At 40.0% G+C, this 23,515-nt stretch overlaps 1 protein-coding gene across 2 annotated transcripts in view; it reads right to left on the minus strand.

Moving 5' to 3' along the window:
- LOC122813416 (histo-blood group ABO system transferase-like) overlaps positions 1 to 17,809 on the minus strand; it is a 527,526-nt gene extending 509,717 nt beyond the window's left edge. Inside the window, exon 1 of one of the 2 annotated variants that reach the window (XM_044085732.1) lies at positions 17,631 to 17,809. The gene's annotated coding sequence lies outside the window, so the exon portion shown is untranslated. The remainder of the gene's footprint in view (positions 1 to 17,630) is intronic. The other variant, XM_044085731.1, reaches the window with a different exon arrangement.
- Positions 17,810 to 23,515: the final 5,706 nt, after the last annotated feature.

A 23,515-nucleotide genomic window follows, 5' to 3' on the forward strand; every position in this document is an offset into this window, starting at 1 on the left:
TTAAAGTGAATGTCAGGGATTTCTGTAGTAAGATTGAAGAAGAGGGAGGAAGCAAATACCTTAATTTGAATTATTGCATTTTTATATAACCCATTAAACAATCAAGATCTGAAAAATTAAACATTGAAATAAAGAAATTTAAGTCTTCAGTTTAAACACATTTTTAATCATAACACTGAAAGATGCATTGCAATAACTCAAACTGCATGTTGAGCTAGTTATGACTCCCAAATGTAGATGTAATTGCAAGTAATGAGACCTCCTAGTGATTTAATAGCAAAACAATTTGCACAGGTATACATATGCATACTGTTCGGCTGTCAAGTCAAGAGGAGGTCACATTACTTGAAAGTACAGCTGTAGCAGATGTGTATTTTTCCCCCAATGAGGTGATGTTTTCAAAGCATGCCATCTATCTGCTCCTGTTCCGGCCCCTTTGTCAAATGTTAGAACTCAATGTGGCCCACGAATCAAAAAGTTTGCCCACCCCTGCTTTAAACCATGTCTCTATTAGTACACAGCTGTCTACACTCTGCAGGGAGAGGAAGGTTTGCAAGGAGTGGAGTTTCTTGTTAAGACGTCTAGCATCGAGCAGGACCACCTTCAGATATTCCTTTATAGGTGAAGTTAAGTTGAGAGGTTTATCAGTTTGGCATTGCCTAAAAGATGGACCATGGGGGTGGAAAAGTCTTTGTCAATATCTGAAAGCCTGGAAGGGATAAGTGCAGATCATCCCTGGCAAGGCAGTGTAGTCTGTCAAGCATGTCCTCCCAGGTCATCAAATATTGCACCCCCCTGAAATGACATCAGAAGCTAAGCCAGTTATTAAAATCAATCATTTTCTTTGGTAGTGTGGCATCATACTTGGAAAAGGTATTATGCTGCTCAGTGCTAGGCTCACACCTGCCTGAGACACATAATATGCAAGCTTGATTGTGTTGTGCCTCATACAGTCAAGGGAAGTACATCTTGGGTCATTAACACCCACATGGACTGTGACAGACTTACACTGGTACATGTGGTTCAATGAACTGAGTATCTGTGTGACTTGATGGATCCTAACCCTGGAAAAGGTAGCTAACCACGACTTTCTTCTTACTCAGTCTGTTGAAGGGGACATCAGTGCGCCTCACTTTGGAATCATCAATGACCAGGAAGTTTGGTTGTGCTCTGATTTGCCTTTAAGAGTTCAACATTAGAGACACTGTGTAGCTGTGGGTGGTGTTTTAACAGAGTGTTTCTATGATGGCTAAAGACTCTTTTTTTATTGCTCTGTGCAGAAGCTCTTAGTGTTTTAGGAAGGTTATCTGTCACTACCTCAGAATAAATATTTTTCTGTGTAAGGTCTTTATCCTGTCCAGAAGGCATGGTGCAAGTGTCACTGACAACCTCTATAGGAATAGTTTTTATTAGTATGACAGTTTTTCCTCCAGCAAAGTGAATTTACACCTCTTGAATACATTATGTTTTCTTAAGTGGGTTGTCAATGTACATGAGGCAATTGCTACAATGCCTCACTATTCCCGTTTCAACCAGATTGGTCACAGAGGAAATCTGGAAGTACATATCAATGGCTGCTGATGTACTAGGGAGGAGTGAGGGAAATTTATATATAGAGTAGGTCAATAAAGCAAGAAACTTCATGAGCACTATTCAGCTCTGCACAAACTAGATGCTGTAGTAGCTTAAAAAATATGTCTAGACAGTAGGGTTTTTAAGGGAGACCTGCACTGTAAGAAATCAGCATCTACACAGGTTACAAGGGGGGATTACACTGTGAGATACTGGCATCTATATAGATCACTGCTAGGCACTGCTGTGCAGAGAGCAGCAGTTCTAACTAAAGACTGTAAAAAGGTCAAGAAGTTCAGAGATTTAACACAGATGCACGCAGTTAATATGGCTATGACAAAAACAATGTGAAAAATGAATGCCAAAACAGTAGGTATGGTAATGTAAGTCGTATCGTGGTCATAGGCTGTGAGCCAATAATTGTGCAATTGTAACCCTTAAATAGCAGAACAGATACAATAAAAAGACACAATCAATGCCCTGTGGCCAATTAAAAACAGCACATTCTTCTTTTCTTTACACACTCCCAGGTCAGATAATGATTCAGGTCTCTTCTACTCTCACTAAGTGGAATCAAGGCAGCTCTAATTAAAGACTGTAAAAAAGGACATAAACTGCAGATATTCAACACAGAAACACTCGATTAATGCAGCTATGACAAAATCAATGTGAAAAACCAGTGCTAAAACATTGGATATGGTAATGTAAATCTTGGTTCTTGTAGAGCTTAGCAGAAACCAGCAACACTCTTCTCAAGTAGCATGGTTGCCAAACGTAGCCAAACACCTCAGAGCTCATAAGGTATGAGCGAAACATTGTGTAACTGTGACTTGTAAGTAGCAGCAGAGATTCAATAAAAAACAAAACACAAACAATGGCCTATGGCCAATCAAAACCAGCACACTCTTCCTTCCTGTACACAATCTTGGACAAAAAAGTGACTCAGGTCCCTCTATTCTCACGAAAGTGGAATCAAGGCAGTTCTAACTAAAGACTGTAAAAAAGGTCAAAAACTGCAGATATTCAATGCAGAAACATACAGGTAATGCAGCAAAAAAGTGCTGAAACAGTGGCTATGGTAATGTAAGACTTAGCTTTTGTAGCGTTTAGCAGAAATCAGCAACACTCTTCCTCCCTGTACACAATCCTGGGCCAGAAAATGACTCAGGTCCCTCTATTCTCACGAAAGTGGAACCAAGGCACTTTTCACTAAAGACTGTAAAAAAGGTCAAAAAGTTCAAATATTCAATGCAGAAACATGCAGGTAATGTAGAAAAAAAGTGCTGAAACAGTGGATAAGGTAATGTAAGACTTAGCTTTTGTAGCGTTTAGCAGAAACCGGCTACACTCTTCTTTTCAAGTAACATGGTTGCCAAATGCCTCAGGCACAGAGATTCCAATTTTAAACAAGCTAGCCCTCTAACCAAATCAAATAATGGCACAATAAGACTTATACCAGAAATTCCCTGCTCAGAAGGACATATGCTATCTTCTTCTGCCACAAAAGTGTTGATCACAAACCTTCCTAATGTAAAATAACTGTTTTTGAGTGCAAGTGCTTAAACCAAAACAAAGACACTTAGAATCTCAGGCAGCATTTCCTCTCCAGCATTTCCCAGCTCAGAAGAGTAGAGGCTATCCTCTCCTCCCACAAGAGAATAGACCAGAAGCCTCCTTAAATTAAAATAATTAGTTTGGAGCCCAAGTGCTTAAACCAGAATAAAGACACTTCTAGATTAATAGACACAGTAAGCCTTCAACCAGCAATTCCCAACTCAGAAAAGTGTAAGCCACCTCTTCTGCCACAAGAGTGTAGACTACAAATCTTCCTAATGTAAGATAATTAGTTTGAAGCACAAGTGCTTAAATCAGAACTAAGAGGCTTATTATATAATAGTTACAAAATTTGACTTTATTGCCCTGACTGTACCTACAATGACTTAAAAAGAAAAAGTTATGGACATTCATAATCCTCTTAGCTGAAACACTAGTATATCCTTAAAGTTTATTTGCATATATATTGCTTTATAGGTAAGTACTGGGCTACCTGCCCTTGCAGGCCATTTTAAACCTAGGCAAAGTCTCTTTTGATACTTGAATTAACCTGTTCTATTTGGTATCAGATTGGCCTTACTCAGACAGTGATTGATAGTTATATATTACCCTAGTGAGAATAACTGGGATCATGCTATAGATAATTTGAGGGTACTCATGCATTTAGGCACTGCATCTTTCCTTTCTTAGTACAGGGGCAGTCCACTGGTAAATTATCTATTATTCATCCATAGATCCAAATTGTGCTTGAATATGGACAAGAATGAGTTTTGTTTTATGTGGATGTAGAGCTGATTCTAGAGCAATGGTATCCCCTGCAAGAAATACCTGTCCATCCAAACCATTGTATTGATATTGTAGAAGAGATTTAGATCCCTAGACTGAGTATTTATGATGCCATTTGACTTACTGATGTGCTGTAGTTCCATCAGTACTGGGTGGATGGATGTTTTGTATGCCAGAAACAGGTCACCTCTTATCAATCTGTAGGATAGCGAGTATAGCAGCATGGCTTTGACTGAGTCCATATAGGCCAAATTGTTTCGGCCTTGCATCCTTTTAATAAAATATATTTGTGGATATTACAGTTGTTGCATGTGTCTAGACAGATGCATAATAAAGAGGGCAACATACTCAATTATTGGCCTAATGAGGGCTGAATAAAAGAGGGCAGTGACATTCTCTAGATCTAGAAGTAATCCCTTTGTTTATAAGCTGCACAGTATAGAAGAACTTTTTTATGACAGTGGACACATGTTGGTAGAAAGTTCAATCACTGTCCACAAAAGGTCCAAAATCCTAAACAACCGGGTCAACTCTAAGGGGTACATTGTCAATGTGCTAGTTCCCTGGAATAGATGGCTTCCCAAAGGATACGATAATGCATTTTTTGAGATTTAGTTTCAGTCCATGATTCTGGCACTGGTTATTTGTTTGGGACAGACCTTCTTGTGGAATGTCTAAGTCACTTGGGGATTTAATGACTATTCCTAGCTTGCAGAAATTAAAACTTAGTCAGCCACAGCCCTTTGTATTGGCTTTTACATCAGAGGAGTACATGTCAAATAGGAATGATCAAAGCACTGAACCCTGGGGAACTTCACTGGCAACTGGTCTCTTTGTGGAGTAGCTTTCCCTATTTTCTCTTCTGCATCCTATCTGTGAGCCAGATAGCAATGTAGCAGGTGACATGGGGGGGGGGGTCCAGTTTATTTAACTTTTACTATACCTGACTGGGGATTGTGTCAACTCTTTGGCCAGGGTAAAGCATGTAGTGCATAACATTTTATCTTCATCCATTGCTTTGGTGACCTTCTCAAAAATGTAAAAGTAGTAATAAAGGGAGTGTTGATGCTGCCATTCAAGACTTTCAAGATGGTATCAAGGCTAAACTGGAATTAGAAGAAACCAATGATAAAGAGACCAGGGACAGAGAAAGGCAAAGGAAAAGGAGGAGTAGGAGCAATAAAGAAGAATAGGTAGAGTGAGAAGGCAGTCGAATCCAAAGGAGCAAACTATGACTCAGCAAAAAAAAGAACAAAAGGCCTGGAGACTCCCACACTTACCCATATATGGCTTAACATGCAACATAATGCAACATAATGTAATGGACAGAAACCAAACAAAATGGAAACAAAAGACAGGACAGGGAAAGAGAGAGAGAAGACAGAAGGAAAACATCTGTACAATCATTGAGAAGGTGGAGGAACTCAAGAACATCAAGTGGGGGTAGGTAGCTACCAGACCAATATCGAGATATGACTCGTAGGTTGCCAGCTGTCCGTTTTTTGACCGGACTGTCCGGTTTTCTGAGAAATTGTCCGTTTAAAAATATCATTCAAAACTGGACATGTGAAGTCCGGGTTTTGTGCCACCATGAGCAAGCGCCATGCCCGCACTCCCACTACAGCTGCAGGCAGCAAGTACCGTTGATTGCAGTATTATTGCCATCTTCTCCTTTACGGACAATCATGCATGCGCATGCTTACAACACCAGCGTGGAACTAAATCTAATCTTCAGTCGTGCCAAATCTTAAGCTAGCAGTTCTGAAGAGGAGGCTAAGTCCATGTGGCAGATAGAGGACGTTGTCCAGGCAGTGTACAAGAGCTCTGGAGCTGAGCGGAGAGAACAATTTGGAGGTAGAAGGAACAAAAGTAAGCTCTGGCAGTACTTCACAGTCCAGTGAGTCCACAGATACATTTTTCAATTTTTTTTATCAGTAGGTAATTCAGGTAAATATATTATACAGGAGATTGAATGTATTACATAGTGAGGACTCTTTCTTGCAATTTTTAATGAATGGCTTGTGACTTTTTTATATTTTGGTTTAAATAGTAACAATTCACAGGGGTATTCTCTGACAAGGGAAGAAGGAAAATGACATGTCTGAGTTGTTGGTTGGGTGGTGTTGGTATATTGGACAGTTTTTGCTACTGTGGCTTGAAATCTAACTTTGATAATTGCAGCTGGGATTCGGGTGTTGCTTAGAATATTTTGTGCACTTGCTTATTTTCTCATTAGCGTATCCAAAACCTGCAATATAGTTATGGACATTGTTTTACATTACTGTTGTCAATGCATTGCTTAAATATTAATTAGTGAAGCAAAACATATGTAATTCTTGGCTCTTCAAATGAGTATTCTTGAAAAGAGATGACATTCCAAAGCATGTTGTTACTTCCTTAAAAGGAGAGTAAATTGCTAAATGCAAAGCTAATGCTTTGTTATAGGTTCATAGGTTCATAGGTTTATACTAGGCTATCTGCCCTAAGGCATTTATAAGCCTAGCCCAAATTATTGTGGCTTACGCCACCCCTTATATGAAAAAATACTGTGCCCATTAGTTTGTTGTGCCTCTGTCCAGCAGTGACCCAGAGATGATTCCCGGGGTAAACCTACGATCTCCCATCCACAGGTCTAGATTTCTCTTGAACAGAGTCAGCGAGGTGCTCTGCCTCACATGGACCGGGATTTTATTCCACAGCATAGGGAGTCTCTGAGTGATAAATCTATCCCTCCAGCACGTCCTATTTATATCCGTGCTAAGGTTTAAGTCGCTTGCTCTAGTGGTTTTGGTGGATTTGGATTTTTTGAGGTGGAGCATGTCCATTAATTCCGGGTTGGACATGGCCTTGTATGTCAGGCACATGTCACCTCTGAGCAGACGGTATGCGACTGAATAGAGCTGGAGTTTCTTCAATCTGGCAGCATATGACAGATTTTGGAGTCCCTTTATCCTTTTGGTGAGGAACTTTGGGGTCTCTCCAATTGCTGCAGATGTCGGGTGAGATACATCCCGAATGGGGCATTGTACTCGATCATTGGTCTGATAAGTGAAGAGTACAGGGAACAATGACCTCACTAGATCTGGATGTGAATCCCTTCATGATCAGGTGGGCAATGTAGAAGGTCTTTCTAACCACTTTAGCAATGTGAGTGTCAAAAGAAAGGCCACTGTCAACCTGGGTCCCCAGGTCCCTGATAACCTCTTCTGTGCTTAGTGGATTGCCACCTATATGGTAGCTTGGGGTTACCTTGTTTTTCCCGAAGGGTATGACTATACATTTTTGGCGTTTAACTTCAGGCCATGGCTCTGGCACCAGCTATCTGTTTCCGTGAGTCCCTTCTGAAGGATATCAGTGTCCGATGCACTTTCCACTATGGCGCCCAGTTTGCAGTCATCTGCAAACTTTGTCAGCCAAAGTCCTCCCATGTTGGCCTGTACTTCTGAGAAGTAGATGCCAAACAATAGGGGCCAAGGACCGAGCCCTGTGGGACACCACTTGTGACCGGCTTGGAGTCTGACACAGCGCCAGCAACTCTAACCCTGTGGGTTCTGTCCTTAAGCCAGTTTGCAACCCATCTTGTGACATATGGGTTTACATTTAAGCTGGTAAGTTTTTCTACAATACCCGAGTGGGGTATTGTGTCGAAAGCCTTTGCAAGGTCAAGGTAGGCTGTATGGACTGCCTTTCCTCATCAATGGCCTTGGTGACTATTTCGAAGAAGTCGACCAAGTTCAAAAGGCATGATCTTCCCTTGACAAAGCCAAACTGGGTCGGGTCCAATGTCTGCAAGTCCCCTATATCTTTGTTTATGAGCTCCATTATGATCCTCTCCATAGCTTTGCAGACTAGACTTGTTAAGCATATGGGGCGGTAATTACCAGGGTCCGTAGAGGCGCCACCTTTGTGGAGTGGGACCACAGTTGCCGTCCGCCACTCCTTGGGCACGTATCCTGTGGTAAGGCTGAGATTAAACAGCTGCCTTATGTGCGGGTTTAATTCCTCATTTAGCTCGTGTAGCACACAGCCGGGGACACCATCCGGTCCCATTGATGCTGTGGTTTTAGCTTTAGAGAGAGCAGCTTTCACCTGCGCATTTGAGATGTCCGGGAGGCTACACTCGGCTGGGATAGTTATCTCTCCTTTAGGGGAGAGGGTGAAGTTTGCACTGAACCTGTCTGCCAGTATGTTGGCAATGTCTGTGGGTTCAGTGATTTTTGTATCATTTTGGACTAATTCTGAGCATATCTGTGAGTTTCCACCCAGGTTCCTAACATAGCTGAAAAAGGCCTTATGATTGTCCTTTGAATCCATGGCAATTTTTCTCTCAAAATTGGCCTTAGTTGATTTTATGAGTGCTCGTATTTTTTGCTAATAATGATCAGGGGTGACTTCCCTTTTATGGATTTTGTTCTATCATGTAATAGCTTTCTCCTCTTATTGTAAAGTTTGTTAATGGCTGGGGTCCACCAGACTGGACGCTTTGCCCTTTGTGGAAAGAGTCTTGGTTTTATTTGGGATTGCCTGATCCATGCAGTCCTGGAGGTGTTCATAGAAGGCATTTGTAAGGGCTTCCGCAGCTTGGGTTGTGGTTTCCTCTGACTCAGGGGCCTTGAAGGATACCACACCAGTCTTGAGTAGTGTGAAGTTTGCTTTAGAGAAGTTCTTCACTATGGTCTTTTTGTTTGGGGTGGGGCGGGATGTGGATTTCCAGTGAGATTAGTTTATGATCAGATCTCACCAATGAGGGATATACTTCCGTGTGGAGCATTTTGTCCCCATGTTAGTGACAATGAGATCTAGTATATTTTCTCCTCTCGTGGGAACAGTGACTAGCTGTTCCATGGCATTTGAATTTATGAACTCCAGGAACCGTTGGGCTAGAAAGTTAGGGCTTGAGTAATGTTCCCAGTCTATATTTGGGTAGTTGAAGTCACCCAATATGATGGTGTTTGGAGATACATTTATACCCTCCAGTGTCTTCAGGAAGGCTGTGTGGGGTTCCTGAGTTTGAGAGGGTGGCCTGTAGCATGCTACAATTTGTAGAGCAGTTTTGCCTATTGTTAGTTGCACCTGGATGGTTTCCGAAGCTTCATGCGTTGCCACCAACCTGGAGGTGTGAGTATCCTTTATGAATATGGATACACCCTCCTTTTGTGGAGTGGTCCGGGTTTTGGGGCCGAACGCATGATATGAGGTAAAACCTAATAGTGCCGGGTGCTCTCAGGAGCCTTGAACCAGGTTTCAGTTACAGCACAGACATCGATGTTCTCCATACTGAGAAGGGCCTCGAGTGCGTGCATTTTGAGATTTAGACTTCTGGCATTGAGCAGCATTACCCTCAATTTCTTCCCATTTTTGTTTTCTAGGGTGGTAGGTTTAGAATTTGAGCCTTGCCTAAAAAGGCACTATGGGGGTGGCAAGAGCCTTAGCCAATATCCGGAATCCCAGGGTGACAGGTGCAAGCCGTCCCTTGAAGCAGCGTGGCTTGTCAAGCATGTCATCCCAGGCAGACAGACACTGGATCCCCTTTGAATGACACCAGACATTAAGCCAATTGTTAAAGCTGATCATCTTGTCTCTATATTGTGGCATCATTCTTGGTGAAGGAAGGATACTGCTCAGGGTTAGGGTCATACCTGCCTGGGCTACATAATCAGAGAGCTCCTCTATGTCTCTTTTCATGCAGTCCAGGGAGGTACGTCTCAGGTCGTTCACACCAGCATGGACAATGACTGTGTCATATTTGTACTTGCTGTGGAGTGACCCAAGTGCTTGTGTTATGTGGCGGATTCTAGCGCCCGATAGGCAGCTTACTGTGACCCTCTCCTTGTTCAGCCTGGTGAGTGGGACGTCAGTGTGTCTGACTATGGAGTCACCTATGACAAGTATGTTTGGTGTTGTATTTGGCCTTAAGGGCTGTGACTGCTTTGCACACTGCTTTTGGGGTTATGAGTTCCTGAACACCAGTGTTATAATGGCTCTTACCTTGTTTACACAATGAGCAGTGTGGGGCTTGGGGAGGATGATTATATGGAATTAGTGGCTCTCTTGGAAGAGCCGAAGTACAATGAAAATTTTTTGAAGTGATAACTGGGTGTCAGAATTTTGTGCAACACTGTTACAGAAAATGAATTTAAGGAAGTGTAAAAGCAAATGGGCAATATGTTCTAGAAAAGCTGTAGTTTGACCTTCTCATCTTACATTCATTGAGGCTGTCAGTGGTACCAATGGATTATCACATCTTCACTGTCAGCAAGTTTTCAAGGAACAGCCATGATCAGGAGGTTGGCCATTTTGCATATGTAAGGAATGCATATATGTTTCTATGTGACTTTGTAGGGAAGAAGGTATTTAACATGAAGGAAGGAGTATCATGGCGCCATGGATCAGAAGTGAGCATAGTGGCAATCTGGAGACTGACCTGTGAGTATTTGCCATCACAAGTTTTAGCAAGGGTGAGGTAAAGGAGGCAGTCACCTGGTGTGCAACATAAGGAGGGGGATGGGGCTGATCAACAACGACAGTTTCTGCATTCTTTTTTTTTCCTCTACTGCCATTTCTGATAATGGTGCCAAAAGGCACATCAGAGCTTCATATGTGTTAAATTGTATCAAGAAGCTGTAGGAAGCCAGTTTGTATAAAGTTGGTGTAAGTGTACAAATCTGTTTGTTACAGGAAAAGTCAAAGGATTTTTTTTTTCCTTTGCCTGTACTGAAGGAGTGTAAATCCAGGTTTAGGTAATGGATTTCCTTTTGTCTTCTGATGACTAGCTGAGGGGATGGGTGCTCTATCAGGTACAGACACTGGGCACTAGGTAAGCCAGTTTGGCAGTATTGCCTGTGGTCTTATCCATTTTTTTTCTAGACTATCCACAAATCAAATAAATTCTCTGGTAGTCAGGAAAACACTGTACAAACTCCAGTATTCTGTTTCAGAAAAGGAAACAGACTATTAGTGTTTGTTAAATTGGCTGATTTACTATACTTTTTTACAGAAAGACATAGTAAATCGGCTGAAAGCAGGCACCCGGAACAGAAAAAGAGGGCGTTCCCATCAGCTGATGTCATGATGATGTCACAAAATGACATCAAAAACCTGATTAATCTACACTCAGTGCAATCTGATTTCATAAAGGGCAGGTCTTGCTTGCTGAATCTTGTTAGCTTCTTTGAGAAGGTCCCTCAGGAGGTCAATAGTGATTATACTGACTATGCTTCCTACTTTAATGTGGCCACGGCATTTGATATCATAGTACCACATGATGGAAATGTTTACAAGTTGATGGCCTTAACAAATTCTGATGATGTAAGATGGATAGCCAACTGGCTTTACGACAGAATGCACATTGTCTGAGGGGGTAGTGCCTCTTCAAACAGAGAGAAGGTGACCTGTGGTGTCCCTCAGGGACCTGTACTTGGTCCTCTTCTGTTTGGATCCTATTTTTCAGGTCAACAAATTGATATCAGTGATCTGTTGTTAACAGAGTTTGCTGATGACCACAAGTTGGTGTGGTTGTTCATAGGTTCATAGGCAGATACTAAGCTATTGGCCCTTGGGCCTATATAAGCCTAGCCAAAAATGTACCCTGGCTTTCGCCACCCAACAAAAATTATTTTCCTGTGCCCCTGTCGTGCAGAGCCACAGAAGTGATCCCCGGGGTGAATTTCCTATTTCCCATCCAATCATCAAGATTTTTCTTGAAGAGTGTTAATGAGGAGCTCTGTTTGACATAGGTAGTCTGTTCCAGAGTATGGGAAGTCTCTGGGACAGGAATCTATCCCTCCAGCATGTTCTGTTTATTGTGGTGGCAAGATTTAGGTCCCTACAGTGTGTAGCTCGGAGGGATTGGGATTTCTTTAAGTGGAGCATGTCCAACAGCTCTGGGTTTGACATAGCTTTCTATGTTAGGCAGAGATCACCACTGTGTAGGCGATATGTGATGGAATAAAGCCGGAGTTTTTTTAGACGGTCTGCGTAGGGCATCTGTTTGATGCCAGTAATCCTCTTTGTGAGGTATTTCTGTGGCCTTTCCAGTTGTTGTAGATGTCTTGTGAGGTACATACCAGAAGGGGCGTTGTACTCTAATGGGTCTAATGAGTGATGAGTAGAGGGGAACAATGATCTCTTTTTTTCTGGATGAGAAACCTTTTGTAATGAGGTGTGCCACGTAGAAGGATTTCCTGACCACTGTAACGATGTGATTATCAAAGGAGAGACTCCTGTCCACCTGTGTCCCAAGGTCTCTTTTCACACTTTCAGTGTTAAGTAGACTACCACCTATGTGGTAGTTCATGGGTATAGAGTTTTTACCAAAGGGGATGACAATGCACTTTTTGGCATTGAGCTTCAGGTCATGGCTTTTACACCAGGCATCTGTCTCAGTGAGGCCCTTTTCTAGGATGTCCACATCGTTAGGAGTTTTGATTATGACTCCTAGTTTGCAGTCATCTGAAAACTTTGTTAGCCAAAGACATTCTATGTTAGCCTGTACTTCACAGAAGTAGATACCAAACAGGAGAGGGCCCAGGACTGAACCCTGTGGTACTCCACTTGTCACTAGTCTGAAGTCGGATTTGGCGTCTGCTACTTTCACAGTGTGGGTTCTGTCTGTGAGCCAGTTTGCAACCCATCTTGTGACATAGGGATTCATACCTAGTTTAGAGAATTTATCTATAATTCCAGAGTGGGGGATGGTGTTGAAAGCCTTGTCGAGATCTTAATAGGCTGTGTGAACCACCTTACCCTCATCTATGGCTTTGGTGACTGCTTCAAAGAAGTCTATCAGCTTTAGGAGACATGATCTGCCTTTTGCAAACCCGAACTGGGTGGGGTCCAGAGTTTGGAGATTACCAATGTCTTTGTTTATGAGTTCCATGATGATACGTTCCATGGCCTTGCAGACCAGGCTTGTCAGGCTAATGGGGCTGTAGTTCTTGGGGGCTATCATGGCTCCCCCTTTATGAAATGGGATAACCATCGCGGTGCACCATTCAGTGGGCACAAAGCTTGAGATGAGACTATGATTGAACATGGTACTTAGGTGGGGTGCCAGTTCATTCTGTAGTTCATGTAGAACGTAGCCTGGGATATTCCCAGGTCCTTTGGATGCTGTGTTCTTGGCTTTGGAGGGTGTGTTTTTTACCTGTGCCATCATGATTACAAGAACTTTGCATTCTTCCAGTATAGAGATGGGCCATCTAGGGAGTAAGAGGGGGGTAAAGTTAGCACTGAACCTATCTGCAGAATGTTGGCAATATCAGTTGGTTCTGTATATTTAGTGCCATTGTGCTGTAACTCAGAGCAGATCTGAGTGTTGCCATTGAGATTCTTGACATAGCTATAGAATGCTTTGTGGTTGTCTTTAGTCAGTGGCAATTTTGTTTTCGTAACTAGCTTTAGAGGATTTTATGAGGGATCTCAGCTTCTTACTGAGGCTGACCAGGGAGTTCCTCTAGTCACTGGATTTTACTCTTTTTTTGTAACAGTTTCTTTCTTCTGTTGCAGACTTTGTTTATTGATTGGCTTCCTTTTTTTGGAGGATAGCGTCTTGCTTCTGTTAGGGACAGCACGATCCATGCACTCGTGTAAGTGCTTATAATCCACTTGGATACATACACCATCCAAATGAACTAACTAAAGCCAATTTCTGGTAGATAGAAAAGGTATCAAACTAAACACCAATAAATGCAGCATTATCTCCTTCAGGAAGAAGAAATACCCTTGTATTCTATTCTACTGAAAACACCTCTTTACCATAATAATCAGTGATCAGAAATGTAGCCACATGGGTTGATATGTCTGTCTCCTTTGACCATCACACTGCTACAACCATAGTTAGGAAATCCTTTTACATTTCACAACTAATTGCCATGGGTATTTCTTCTAAAATGAAGGAAGTCATTATGCCTCCGTAATATGTCCTAGTTAGACCAGTTATTGAATATAACGCACTGTTTGCATTGTGTCTGACCAGACATACTACAATACTTGAAAAATGCACAGTGGTTCCTAACAAAAAGGATCTCTGGTCTCAGAAACATTAGGTACCAGAAAATACTGGAGTTCTTGCCCTTGTAGTCTGTGACATGCTCCTGAGGGGATACCTGTGTCTAGCCTGCTGTGTCCTTAGTGATCCAGTTATTCTTGACTTCCTTTTTCTTAAAAATTCAAATTGTACTGCAAGCACCAGTACCAGAGATCTAAACCTTAATCAAGAACTAAATTAAACTAGATGGAGAGGTGGGTTTATAACCCAGTGTGTCTCCCCTTGCTCTGGAATAGACTCTCCAGCATGTCAAGTAATGCAATTCCTTGTCATCCTTCAAATGTAGCTTGGGCAGTTGGATGGATAGCCGTAAATTTACACCAGGACTCACAGACATCACCCTCCTTCCAAAAGGTGGTAAAGTCTGAGGGTGAGTATTGGCAAGATGCACAATACCTCTGCTACAACCTGCCTTGTATATCCTATGATCTTATAGTCCTGTGATCCTTTTGACATCCCTCCTTGCTCACTTCTTTTACTATTTAACTTGCTACTATTTAATTAGCTATACTGAAGTGTAATAACTCCCAGGATGTGCAGTAGCAAACACCATTCAGTGCCATCTTCCGTACACATCTAACATACTCACACATCAGCATACATCCTCTTTTTACATACAAAACACGCACACACACGTGTTCAATTATAGCAGTATGACAGAAGTCAAAGAGTGAAAATTAAAAGCATATACTATAGCAAATAAAATAAATTAACAAATAAAACATTGATTCCATCATGTAGCACTGTAAGAATGTGTGTTAATGGATTGCCATACCCCATAACCCCCATCCTTCACATTACTAGAGTAAGCCTAAAATATTAAACGTTATTACCTTGCTGACCACACTATGGAGATGTATGCATTGCTAACAAACAACATTGCCACAGTGAGAAAAGAAACAATCTAAGTGCAGTACATTAGCAAACAGTATCTAAAAATTAGTTCCTTTCTGACCACAGCATGTAGATGAATATATTCGGTAAACAAATGTAAAATAAATAAATAAATGTAAACAGGTAAGCGGTAAACAAAAATAAATAAATAAATAAATATTACAAAGAAGTAGGATGTTGAGGTGGCTGGCAGTTGCCCTCACATGAGAAGACAAGACGGTTTCCGGGGCACATTTTCATGTTTAGTTTCTTATTTTTCAGTTGTGTTACTTTTGTTTTCCTATATAACTTCTGAAGAAGCTGGTATGGGCTGGCATACAGAATCACTTAGCAAACTGTATAGTTTTTTCTTCTATTGCTTATGAAAAAAGGTTTTATATGAAGTTATGTTACCAAAAATCTTTATTACAAAGAAGTGGGATTGTAGTAGGCGTCAGACCCTTCCCTGACACATACATGCAAAGACCAATAGTTTCCAATGCAATTTTTTTCATATTTTTGTTGTTGGAATTCTGAATTAATTTTCTTCCATGCAAGACTAAACCTTAATTTTTCACTTGTAACCCAGGAGTACCTCTGATGATGTTTTAATTACTAAATCATTTGTATATCTGTAAATTCTGGATGTATTATGGTGTGAGAATAAGGAGACTATTAAAGGATATTTTATGTAGTTATAGCCATTACTGTTAGGAGCTGTTCTTATAACTTCAGCAGCCCACCTACCTGTTTACTAAATTGCCATAAATATAAGCATTCATAATAATGTATTTGCATGCCGACCTCATATTATCAGTCAAGGAACCCACACCCCCTCCTGTCAGTTCAATGGGGAACACCCAAAGCTATTTGAACTGGGGGGTGGGGGTCCACATCAATATACCCCCTTACTTCTCCCTTAAAAAAGAAATGCAAACATTTATAAATAATGCAAACATAATGTTTTCTGTAGTTATCTTGACATTTAATATTTTTATTTCCGTATTCTCTCATTGGGCCTACAAATGATGTCCACCTTGTCTCAGTCTCTCAGCTGCACCTTGTATTATTGCTAAAACTAGCAAATATGTTCAGTTAACATGTACAATACCCCTACATGGATTATTTTTTAATTTAATGTAACCGACATTTTCTGTGCATAAAATCTTTTGCTTATTTTTAATTGGTGTTATCATTTTTTTTTATTTTTTGCTCGTTGTGTTGTGTCCAGGGTTGACTCTGAAGATAGTCCATCTGGATCAGCAGCATCCCAATCAGCAAATTGTAAATAAACAAACCCTAGACAAAGAAAGAAAAGTCATGATTACATTGACTTACCAAGTTAGAAGTCTTGCGTGGAGCCAACTTGAAGTGGATAACTGGTTAGGAAATCAACCTGAGAAAGAACTTACATGGATATATCTATTCCATGGTCAAACAAACACAAAGAAGGGAAAACTCTCTGTAAATAAAGGAATTACTGCTGGTGTCCACCAACAAACTTCACCAGCAGTGATTTCAATATATTAAAAATTGCAGTTGTGGAGCTCGCTGTGTTCTATTTGGCAAGTTAAAACCTCATCAAGTTTGCTCAGCAATCTAATAAGCTAAACAAATAAAGTGACTAGAAGATGCAACTGTCTGGGAGATTTGAAATAAGAGAGCCAGACCAGAGCTCTTTTTTAGCTGAAAAAGTGAGGAAACCAGCCTGATGCACCATAGCGTAAGATCGGACGCTTGAATTTCAGACTTCATTTCCTTAAGAAAAAAATGCACGGTAATGCTAAACCGGTTGCTCTATCAACTTTCTAAGCCCGTAAAACCAATATTTCAACTGTCCATGATAACAGTCCCTGATTTTTGGGACTTTGTTCACCACATTTAGCTTTGTTCAAATTTCTTGCACTACAGATGTGTGTGCGTGTGTGTGTTGGCAAAGAATGCTTCCATCGTAGCGTTGGTCACCCATATAAATATAAATGCATTTTCATTACCATAAGAAGTGTTATATTTCAATCGATATCACTATATGCCTCATATTTATGTTCAGATTACATCTCACATTGTGGCTTCCCCCAGCCGCGCCTCCTTTGTTTCCAAAAAGTTATGGTAATTGGCTAATACATCAAAAATAAATCTTCAACAGACGTATAGCTCTCAACGAAACAATGACAAATCCTGAAATTATCGGGGACAGTTTTTAAACGTTGGTACTATTAACTTAAGACATTGACAGAACACAAGAATATGAGTTAATATATATATATTGAAATAAAAAGTGGTCAGTAACTCTTATTGTCATTATTTATTAAGTATAAATCATCACATTTTTTCCTATAGTCGCCTGTTTTAAAAAAGATTGAGGGACACTGCAAAAATTTGACTCAAAATCAGAAACAGACGAGAGGTTGTTTATACCAAGAGTATACTTACAACCCATAATATATTTTATTGGTTTCAGACCAGAAAGTTTTGCTTCACTTGTCACTCTAATGTGCGTTTTTACTGATGCATTCCTTCATGAATTTTATTTCCATACTTTCGAAAGACATAATCTGTAATCAACACAAAGCCCCCTGAAAATGCATGCATTTATTAAACAACTAGGATCCTTTCTTACTCACTTCCCCACAACTTGTTTCGTTTATTCCTCTAGTTGAGGAGCACGAAACGTGAACGAGTAATGTATTTTTCACAGTTTATACACCTGCTAGCAGTACCTTGTTTAATAAACGGATGTGCTTCAGTCGTTAGCCTACGTAAACATTTCCACATACAGTTGATTTATTTTGCTTACCACTTGTTCCAGTATGGAGAAGAATCCGGAGTCCGGCACGGCCGCACCCACACAAACACACATACACAGAAAAAAATCTTTCGGTGTTGTCTTTTAGCGCTCGTTGTACTATTGACTTGCAATAAAGTGCACTGGCTGGTTGGACAGAATGTTAAGAGGAACACAAAGTACCTTGTCATCATTTGCATCACACCTCATCGTCTTACTGTTACCATATCATAATGCTATTATTACTATTATATTACTTCCCTCAGGAGCTCTCAACTTGAAATTCCGCCAGTGGGAAACACGTACGCATCTGAGCTGTTTACAGTTCCGCATAATGCTTCTAATTTTTGCCTGTATTTGTCTTTTTCCTTAAACAATCTGTGTTTAATTTTTTTCTAATTGTTAAAAATTGCAGTCAGTGGCAAAACAATCACTTTAAACCAATAACATTGAGAACATGTATGCTAATATACAAAATATGTTATACTCGCAACTATTTAAAGCTGTACACGATTTGGGGTCTTCATCTCTATTATTTTGAACCTTGAGGTTCATAGTTATGGAGACAAAACTAAAAATAATCAGTAGAAAATGAATTAACTTAGAAAGTTAATGAAAAAGTAGTAGTATGCATTTCATGAAATAATTATTTGCAATTGCAAGGTCTGGAACAGTCTCAGTTTTGTCACCAAACTGCATGTTTCAGGGCAGAATAACATAAATCATTTTGAAATAAAAAGTGGCCTGTAACTCTAATTATTGTCATTATTTATTAAGTATAAATCATCACATTTTTTTTCCTATAGGCGCCTGTTTTTAAAAAGATTGAGGGACATTGCAAAAAAATGACTCAAAATCAGAAACAGATGAGAGGTTGTTTATACCAAGAGTATACTTACAACCCATAATATATTTTATTGGTTTCAGACCAGAAAGTTTTGCTTCACTTGTCACTCTAATGTGCGTTTTTACTGATGCATTCCTTCATGAATTTTATTTCCATACTTTCGAAAGACAGAATCTGTAATCAACACAAAGCCCCCTGAAATGCATGCATTTATTAAACAACTAGGATCCTTTCTTACTCACTTCCCCACAACTTGTTTCGTTTATTCCTCTAGTTGAGGAGCACGAAACGTGAACGAGTAATGTATTTTTCACAGTTTATACACCTGCTAGCAGTACCTTGTTTAATAAACGGATTTGCTTCAGTCGTTAGCCTGCGTAAACATTTCCACATACAGTTGATTTATTTTGCTTACCACTTGTTCCAGTATGGAGAAGAATCCGGAGTCAGGCACGGCCGCACCCACACAAACACACATACACAGAAAAAAAATCTTTCAATGTTGTCTTTTAGCGCTCGTTGTACTATTGACTTGCAATAAAGTGCACTGGCTGGTTGGACAGAATGTTAAGATAAACACAAAGTACCTTGAAATCATTTGCATCACACCTCATCGTCTTACTGTTACCATATTATAATGCTATTATTACTATTATATTACTTCATTCAGGAGCTTTCAACTTGAAATTCCGCCAGTGGGAAACACGTACGCATCTGAGCTGTTTACAGTTCCGAAGAATGCTCCTCATTTTTGCCTCACGTCTTTTGTCTTTTTCTTTAAACAATCTGTGTTTCATTTTTTCTGTCTAATTGTTAAAAATTGCAGTCAGTAGCAAAACAATCGCGTTTAAACCAATATCATTGAGAAAATGTATGCTAATATACAAAACATGTTATACTCGCAACTATTTAAAGCTGTCCACGATTTGTAGGGTTGCCACCTTTTCAAATGGCCAAAGTGGGACATTTTTGGTACAAACATCAGATTTTACAGGCCGACACATACCCACGGTCCGTACAAAGTATAGAACTTAACTTTTTTGCCTTAATAAAAGCTTATTCTTGTAGCAATTTAGTTGCTTATTCTGTTTCTTATAACATTTAAGTATTTTAGATACAGAATAACTGTTTTACGCAACTATTACATAAAATATAGGAAATAATTTTTTCCTAAAATCTCAGGACATTTGCCATTTTTACATTTTTTTGTCAAGACACAACTGCCCAAAGAGGGACTGTCCCTCGCAAAGTTGGACAGGTGGTAACCCTAACGATTTGGGGTCTTTATCTCTAATATTTTTAGTCATTATCCTCGAACCTTGAGGTTCATAGCTATGGAGACAAAACCAAAAATAATCAGTAGAAAATCAATTCACCTAGAAAGTTAATGAAAATGTAGTATTCGTATGCATTTCGTGAAATAATTGTTTGCAATTGCAAGGTCTGGTGTGCTAATAATGATAGTCTCAGTTTTGTCACCAAACTGCATGTTTCAGGGCAGAATAACACAAATCAGGGACACATAAGGAATCATGTGCAATATACCTCTCAACATCTTAGAGCAAAAAATCTGGACAAAGCCTAAGATGACGGGGGACAAATAGGGACAAATTTTAAATATTGCTCTAGCCTCTTACAAACTTAGAAAGTTGATAGAATGATTTGCATTAGCATGAATTTTCTGAAGGACGCGGAGTCTAACTCAAACGTTTATCATTATTTAACGACTTCACTCGTCAGCTAACTGCCCGAAAAGTACAGATTTTAAGAGGAACACACGAAAAATATGAGGGAAAAATCTGGACATTCTGCGAAAATCTGCACAGTTGAGAGGTAGCTTCCGTAAGATAGCTGGTGCATTATTGAGTTTCCCTCCCCACAATCAGATGCATTAAAATTGATTTTGTATTTTTCTCTGGTTGTATTTACATGGAGTTCCACAACGCATACAATTCTGGATGGAAACTGTGCTTGATGAACCTTTGCAGCTTTAATGGGAATCACCCAAACTAAATACAGAAGCTCCTGCCCTTGTTTTGACAGGAGAGGCAGGACATAACACACATGCTCATTTTGGGGAGAGGAGGGCGAGGTAAGGAAAAATAGCATTCGGCCATATTTTAACTGAAAAAATACACAACTTTTTGCTAAATGTATGCTGCAGAAAAAAAATATGCCATGTGCTAAGGAAAGAAATTAATTTACATGAGATTATATGACGCTTTAAGGACAAAAATCACAGAGGACAGAAATCACAGACAATGCATATGGAATCTGACACAGTAAAAAAGATGTTATGTTGATTAAATTAGGTAAGTTTGGAATAAATACTCAGTATTCACAAAATGTATCGGATAAATTGGTTAACACTAATTTAGTAACTTGCCCCGCTCTCAACTACTACTTGCAGGTTGCTCATTCTTTGACAGTTTATTTTTGTCACGACTCACGGCAAAAGTTACAGAAGGTTCAGGAATTATGCAGCCAAACCCAACAGGCATTCTTCTAAGAGCCTTTCTAGACTAAGGACTGACTGATGTTCATCATACTGACCACCCCTGCAATAGCCTTAGCTTTAGGGGTTATAGCTTGTAAAGGATATAATAGCAGGATCTTCCAAAGCTTCAGGGCACTTTACGCGCGCCCAAAGTGTCAGGCAGCTCGAGGTGAACTGACTAAAAGACAAATTTGGCCGCGAAGTTGTGTAGGGCTTTACTGCCCAAAGTGCGCTCCTCTGAACCTTTCCAGGATCGATAAGTAAGTTATCCATGGGGAAAAACTTCAATTTTCTTATTTTTTTTTATGTTTTATTACTTTCCTCTTTAGGAAAGGTATTGTACAAAAGGGAAAAGTGTTTTGTTTTAACAGACTGTCTTGTGTCAGTAATGTAACTTTTAAATGGACCCCCCCTTTTCCTGTCAGTTTAAAAGTAAGACAACTGAAAAAAAATTATTTGTGGAGAAATTGTGTTTATTTTTTCTTTTGTGGGGCTGGCTAAGTGTTTTAAAATGCTTTTTCCTATGTTTTTTCTTTGTCTTCCCTAAAAAAAAGGCACAATTTTCAGTTCTTCCATGAATCAGACTACCAGCCCCATGATCTGTCCTTCCTCCAGCTGCAAAAAAAAAAAAAAAAAAAAAAAAAAAACACAAGTGAGCAGCCTTTGTCATCACAGAAGGATAGCAATTTGCCTCAGGTGGGTGACTCTGCTGTGGCCATTTGTTGTACCACAGACAACTCATCTTTTACTTCAGATCCCTCTGGTGTAGCACTTGACAGCCACTGTGAGCCTAGGGTTAGCCAAGTCCTCTGAGACTGTTGGGGTCTCCTTAGTGGGCAATAGGGACCACTCTTGTTAGTCCTGAGAGAGGGAACAGGGAACGTTACCATGTTATATCAGAATGCACTACCCTTCCATGAAAAAACAGCTATTGACATCAGTAACATGGTTGGTTCCATTTTTTCCTTTCAAAAACAAGCATACAACCAAACATATACCTACTTTTCCACAAATTCTGTTTGGATAGGAGGAGTTTACTGGGTCTGGCTCAATGTTTTATCCAGGCTCTTGATCCTTCTTTTAAAGTAGTTTCTTGTAAGAGAAAGAGGGATTTTTCTTTTTTTAAAGAGATTCAAGATTTTGAATTTGAATAGGGAGGGAGATGCAGGGATGGATACAGTTGTTTTCCCTCTGATGTTTTATTCAGACTCAGGAGAGTTCAGTTTGTGCTTCTCTCTGTGTGGGTTTCACTTTGAGACTATTGCTAGAATGTTCCAGTGTTTTCAGTCAGAAAACACTGAGGTTTCTCAGTCAGTCAGAAAATACTATGGGTTTTTACAGAAAGATTTTTCTAGAACCTACACCAATTCCTCTTGCTCTGTCTACTTTACAGGATGTGTGTTACTGCCTGCAATTTTCCTGATAGCCATCTGCCACTAAAAAGGTAGATAGGATGTACAAAGTTCCACAGTATTTTATATTTTTATACACTATTCCTAAACCTGACCCAATAACTATAGCCTTATCTGTTCTCACTGCTGCTAAGCACTTTTCCCACCTTTTCATTATCTTTTTGCCCCACTGCATAGCCTCTTTTAACTGCTCATATCTACACAGAAATGGGATATGCCTCATTATACAACGACCCCCCCCATTAATATTCAAAAGCGTGCACGCTGATTAGTCAGCGTGCATGTTGTAAATCAGTTATAGTAATGGAAAAAAGGTCCGGTCGCCTAGACTTTTTCCATTACTATAACTCTTTTTTCTAAGCAACGGAGAACGCCAGATCTCCATTGCTTTTTTAAAGCTGTCTCGCTATGTCAGACTCCTTTAACATAGCAAAGCAGTTTGTAAAAAGCAACGGTGATCTTGCTTTCTCCGTTGCTTTTTTCAAAACTGTCTCGCTATGTTAAATGGGTTTAACATAGCGAGACAGCTTTAAAAAAGCAACATAAGGTATGAGCGAAACATTGTGTAACTGTGACTTGTAAGTAGCAGCAAAGATTCAATAAAAAACAAAACACAAACAATGGCCTATGGCCAATCAAAACCAGCACATTCTTCCTTCCTGTACACAATCCTTGACAAAAAAGTGACTCAGGTCCCTCTGTTCTCACAAAAGTGGAATCAAGGCAGTTCTAACTAAAGACTGTAAAAAAGGTCAAAAACTGCAGATATTCAATGCAGAAACATACAGGTAATGCAGCAAAAAAGTGCTGAAACAGTGGCTATGGTAATGTAAGACTTAGCTTTTGTAGCATTTAGCAGAAATCAGCAACACTCTTCCTTCCTGTACACAATCCTGGGCCAGAAAATGACTCAGGTCCCTCTATTCTCACTAAAGTGGAACCAAGGCACTTTTCACTAAAGACTGTAAAAAAGGTCAAAAAGTGCAAATATTCAATGCAGAAACATGCAGGTAATGTAGAAAAAAAGTGCTGAAACAGTGGATATGGTAATGTAAGACTTAGCTTTTGTAGCGTTTAGCAGAAACCGGCTACACTCTTCTTTTCAAGTAACATGGTTGCCAAATGCCTCAGGCACAGAGAT

The sequence above is a fragment of the Protopterus annectens genome, chromosome 10.part0 (genome assembly GCF_019279795.1).
Source record: "Protopterus annectens isolate FY-2018-M chromosome 10.part0, PAN1.0, whole genome shotgun sequence".
In the NCBI taxonomy this organism is placed as follows: Eukaryota; Metazoa; Chordata; order Ceratodontiformes; family Protopteridae; genus Protopterus; species Protopterus annectens.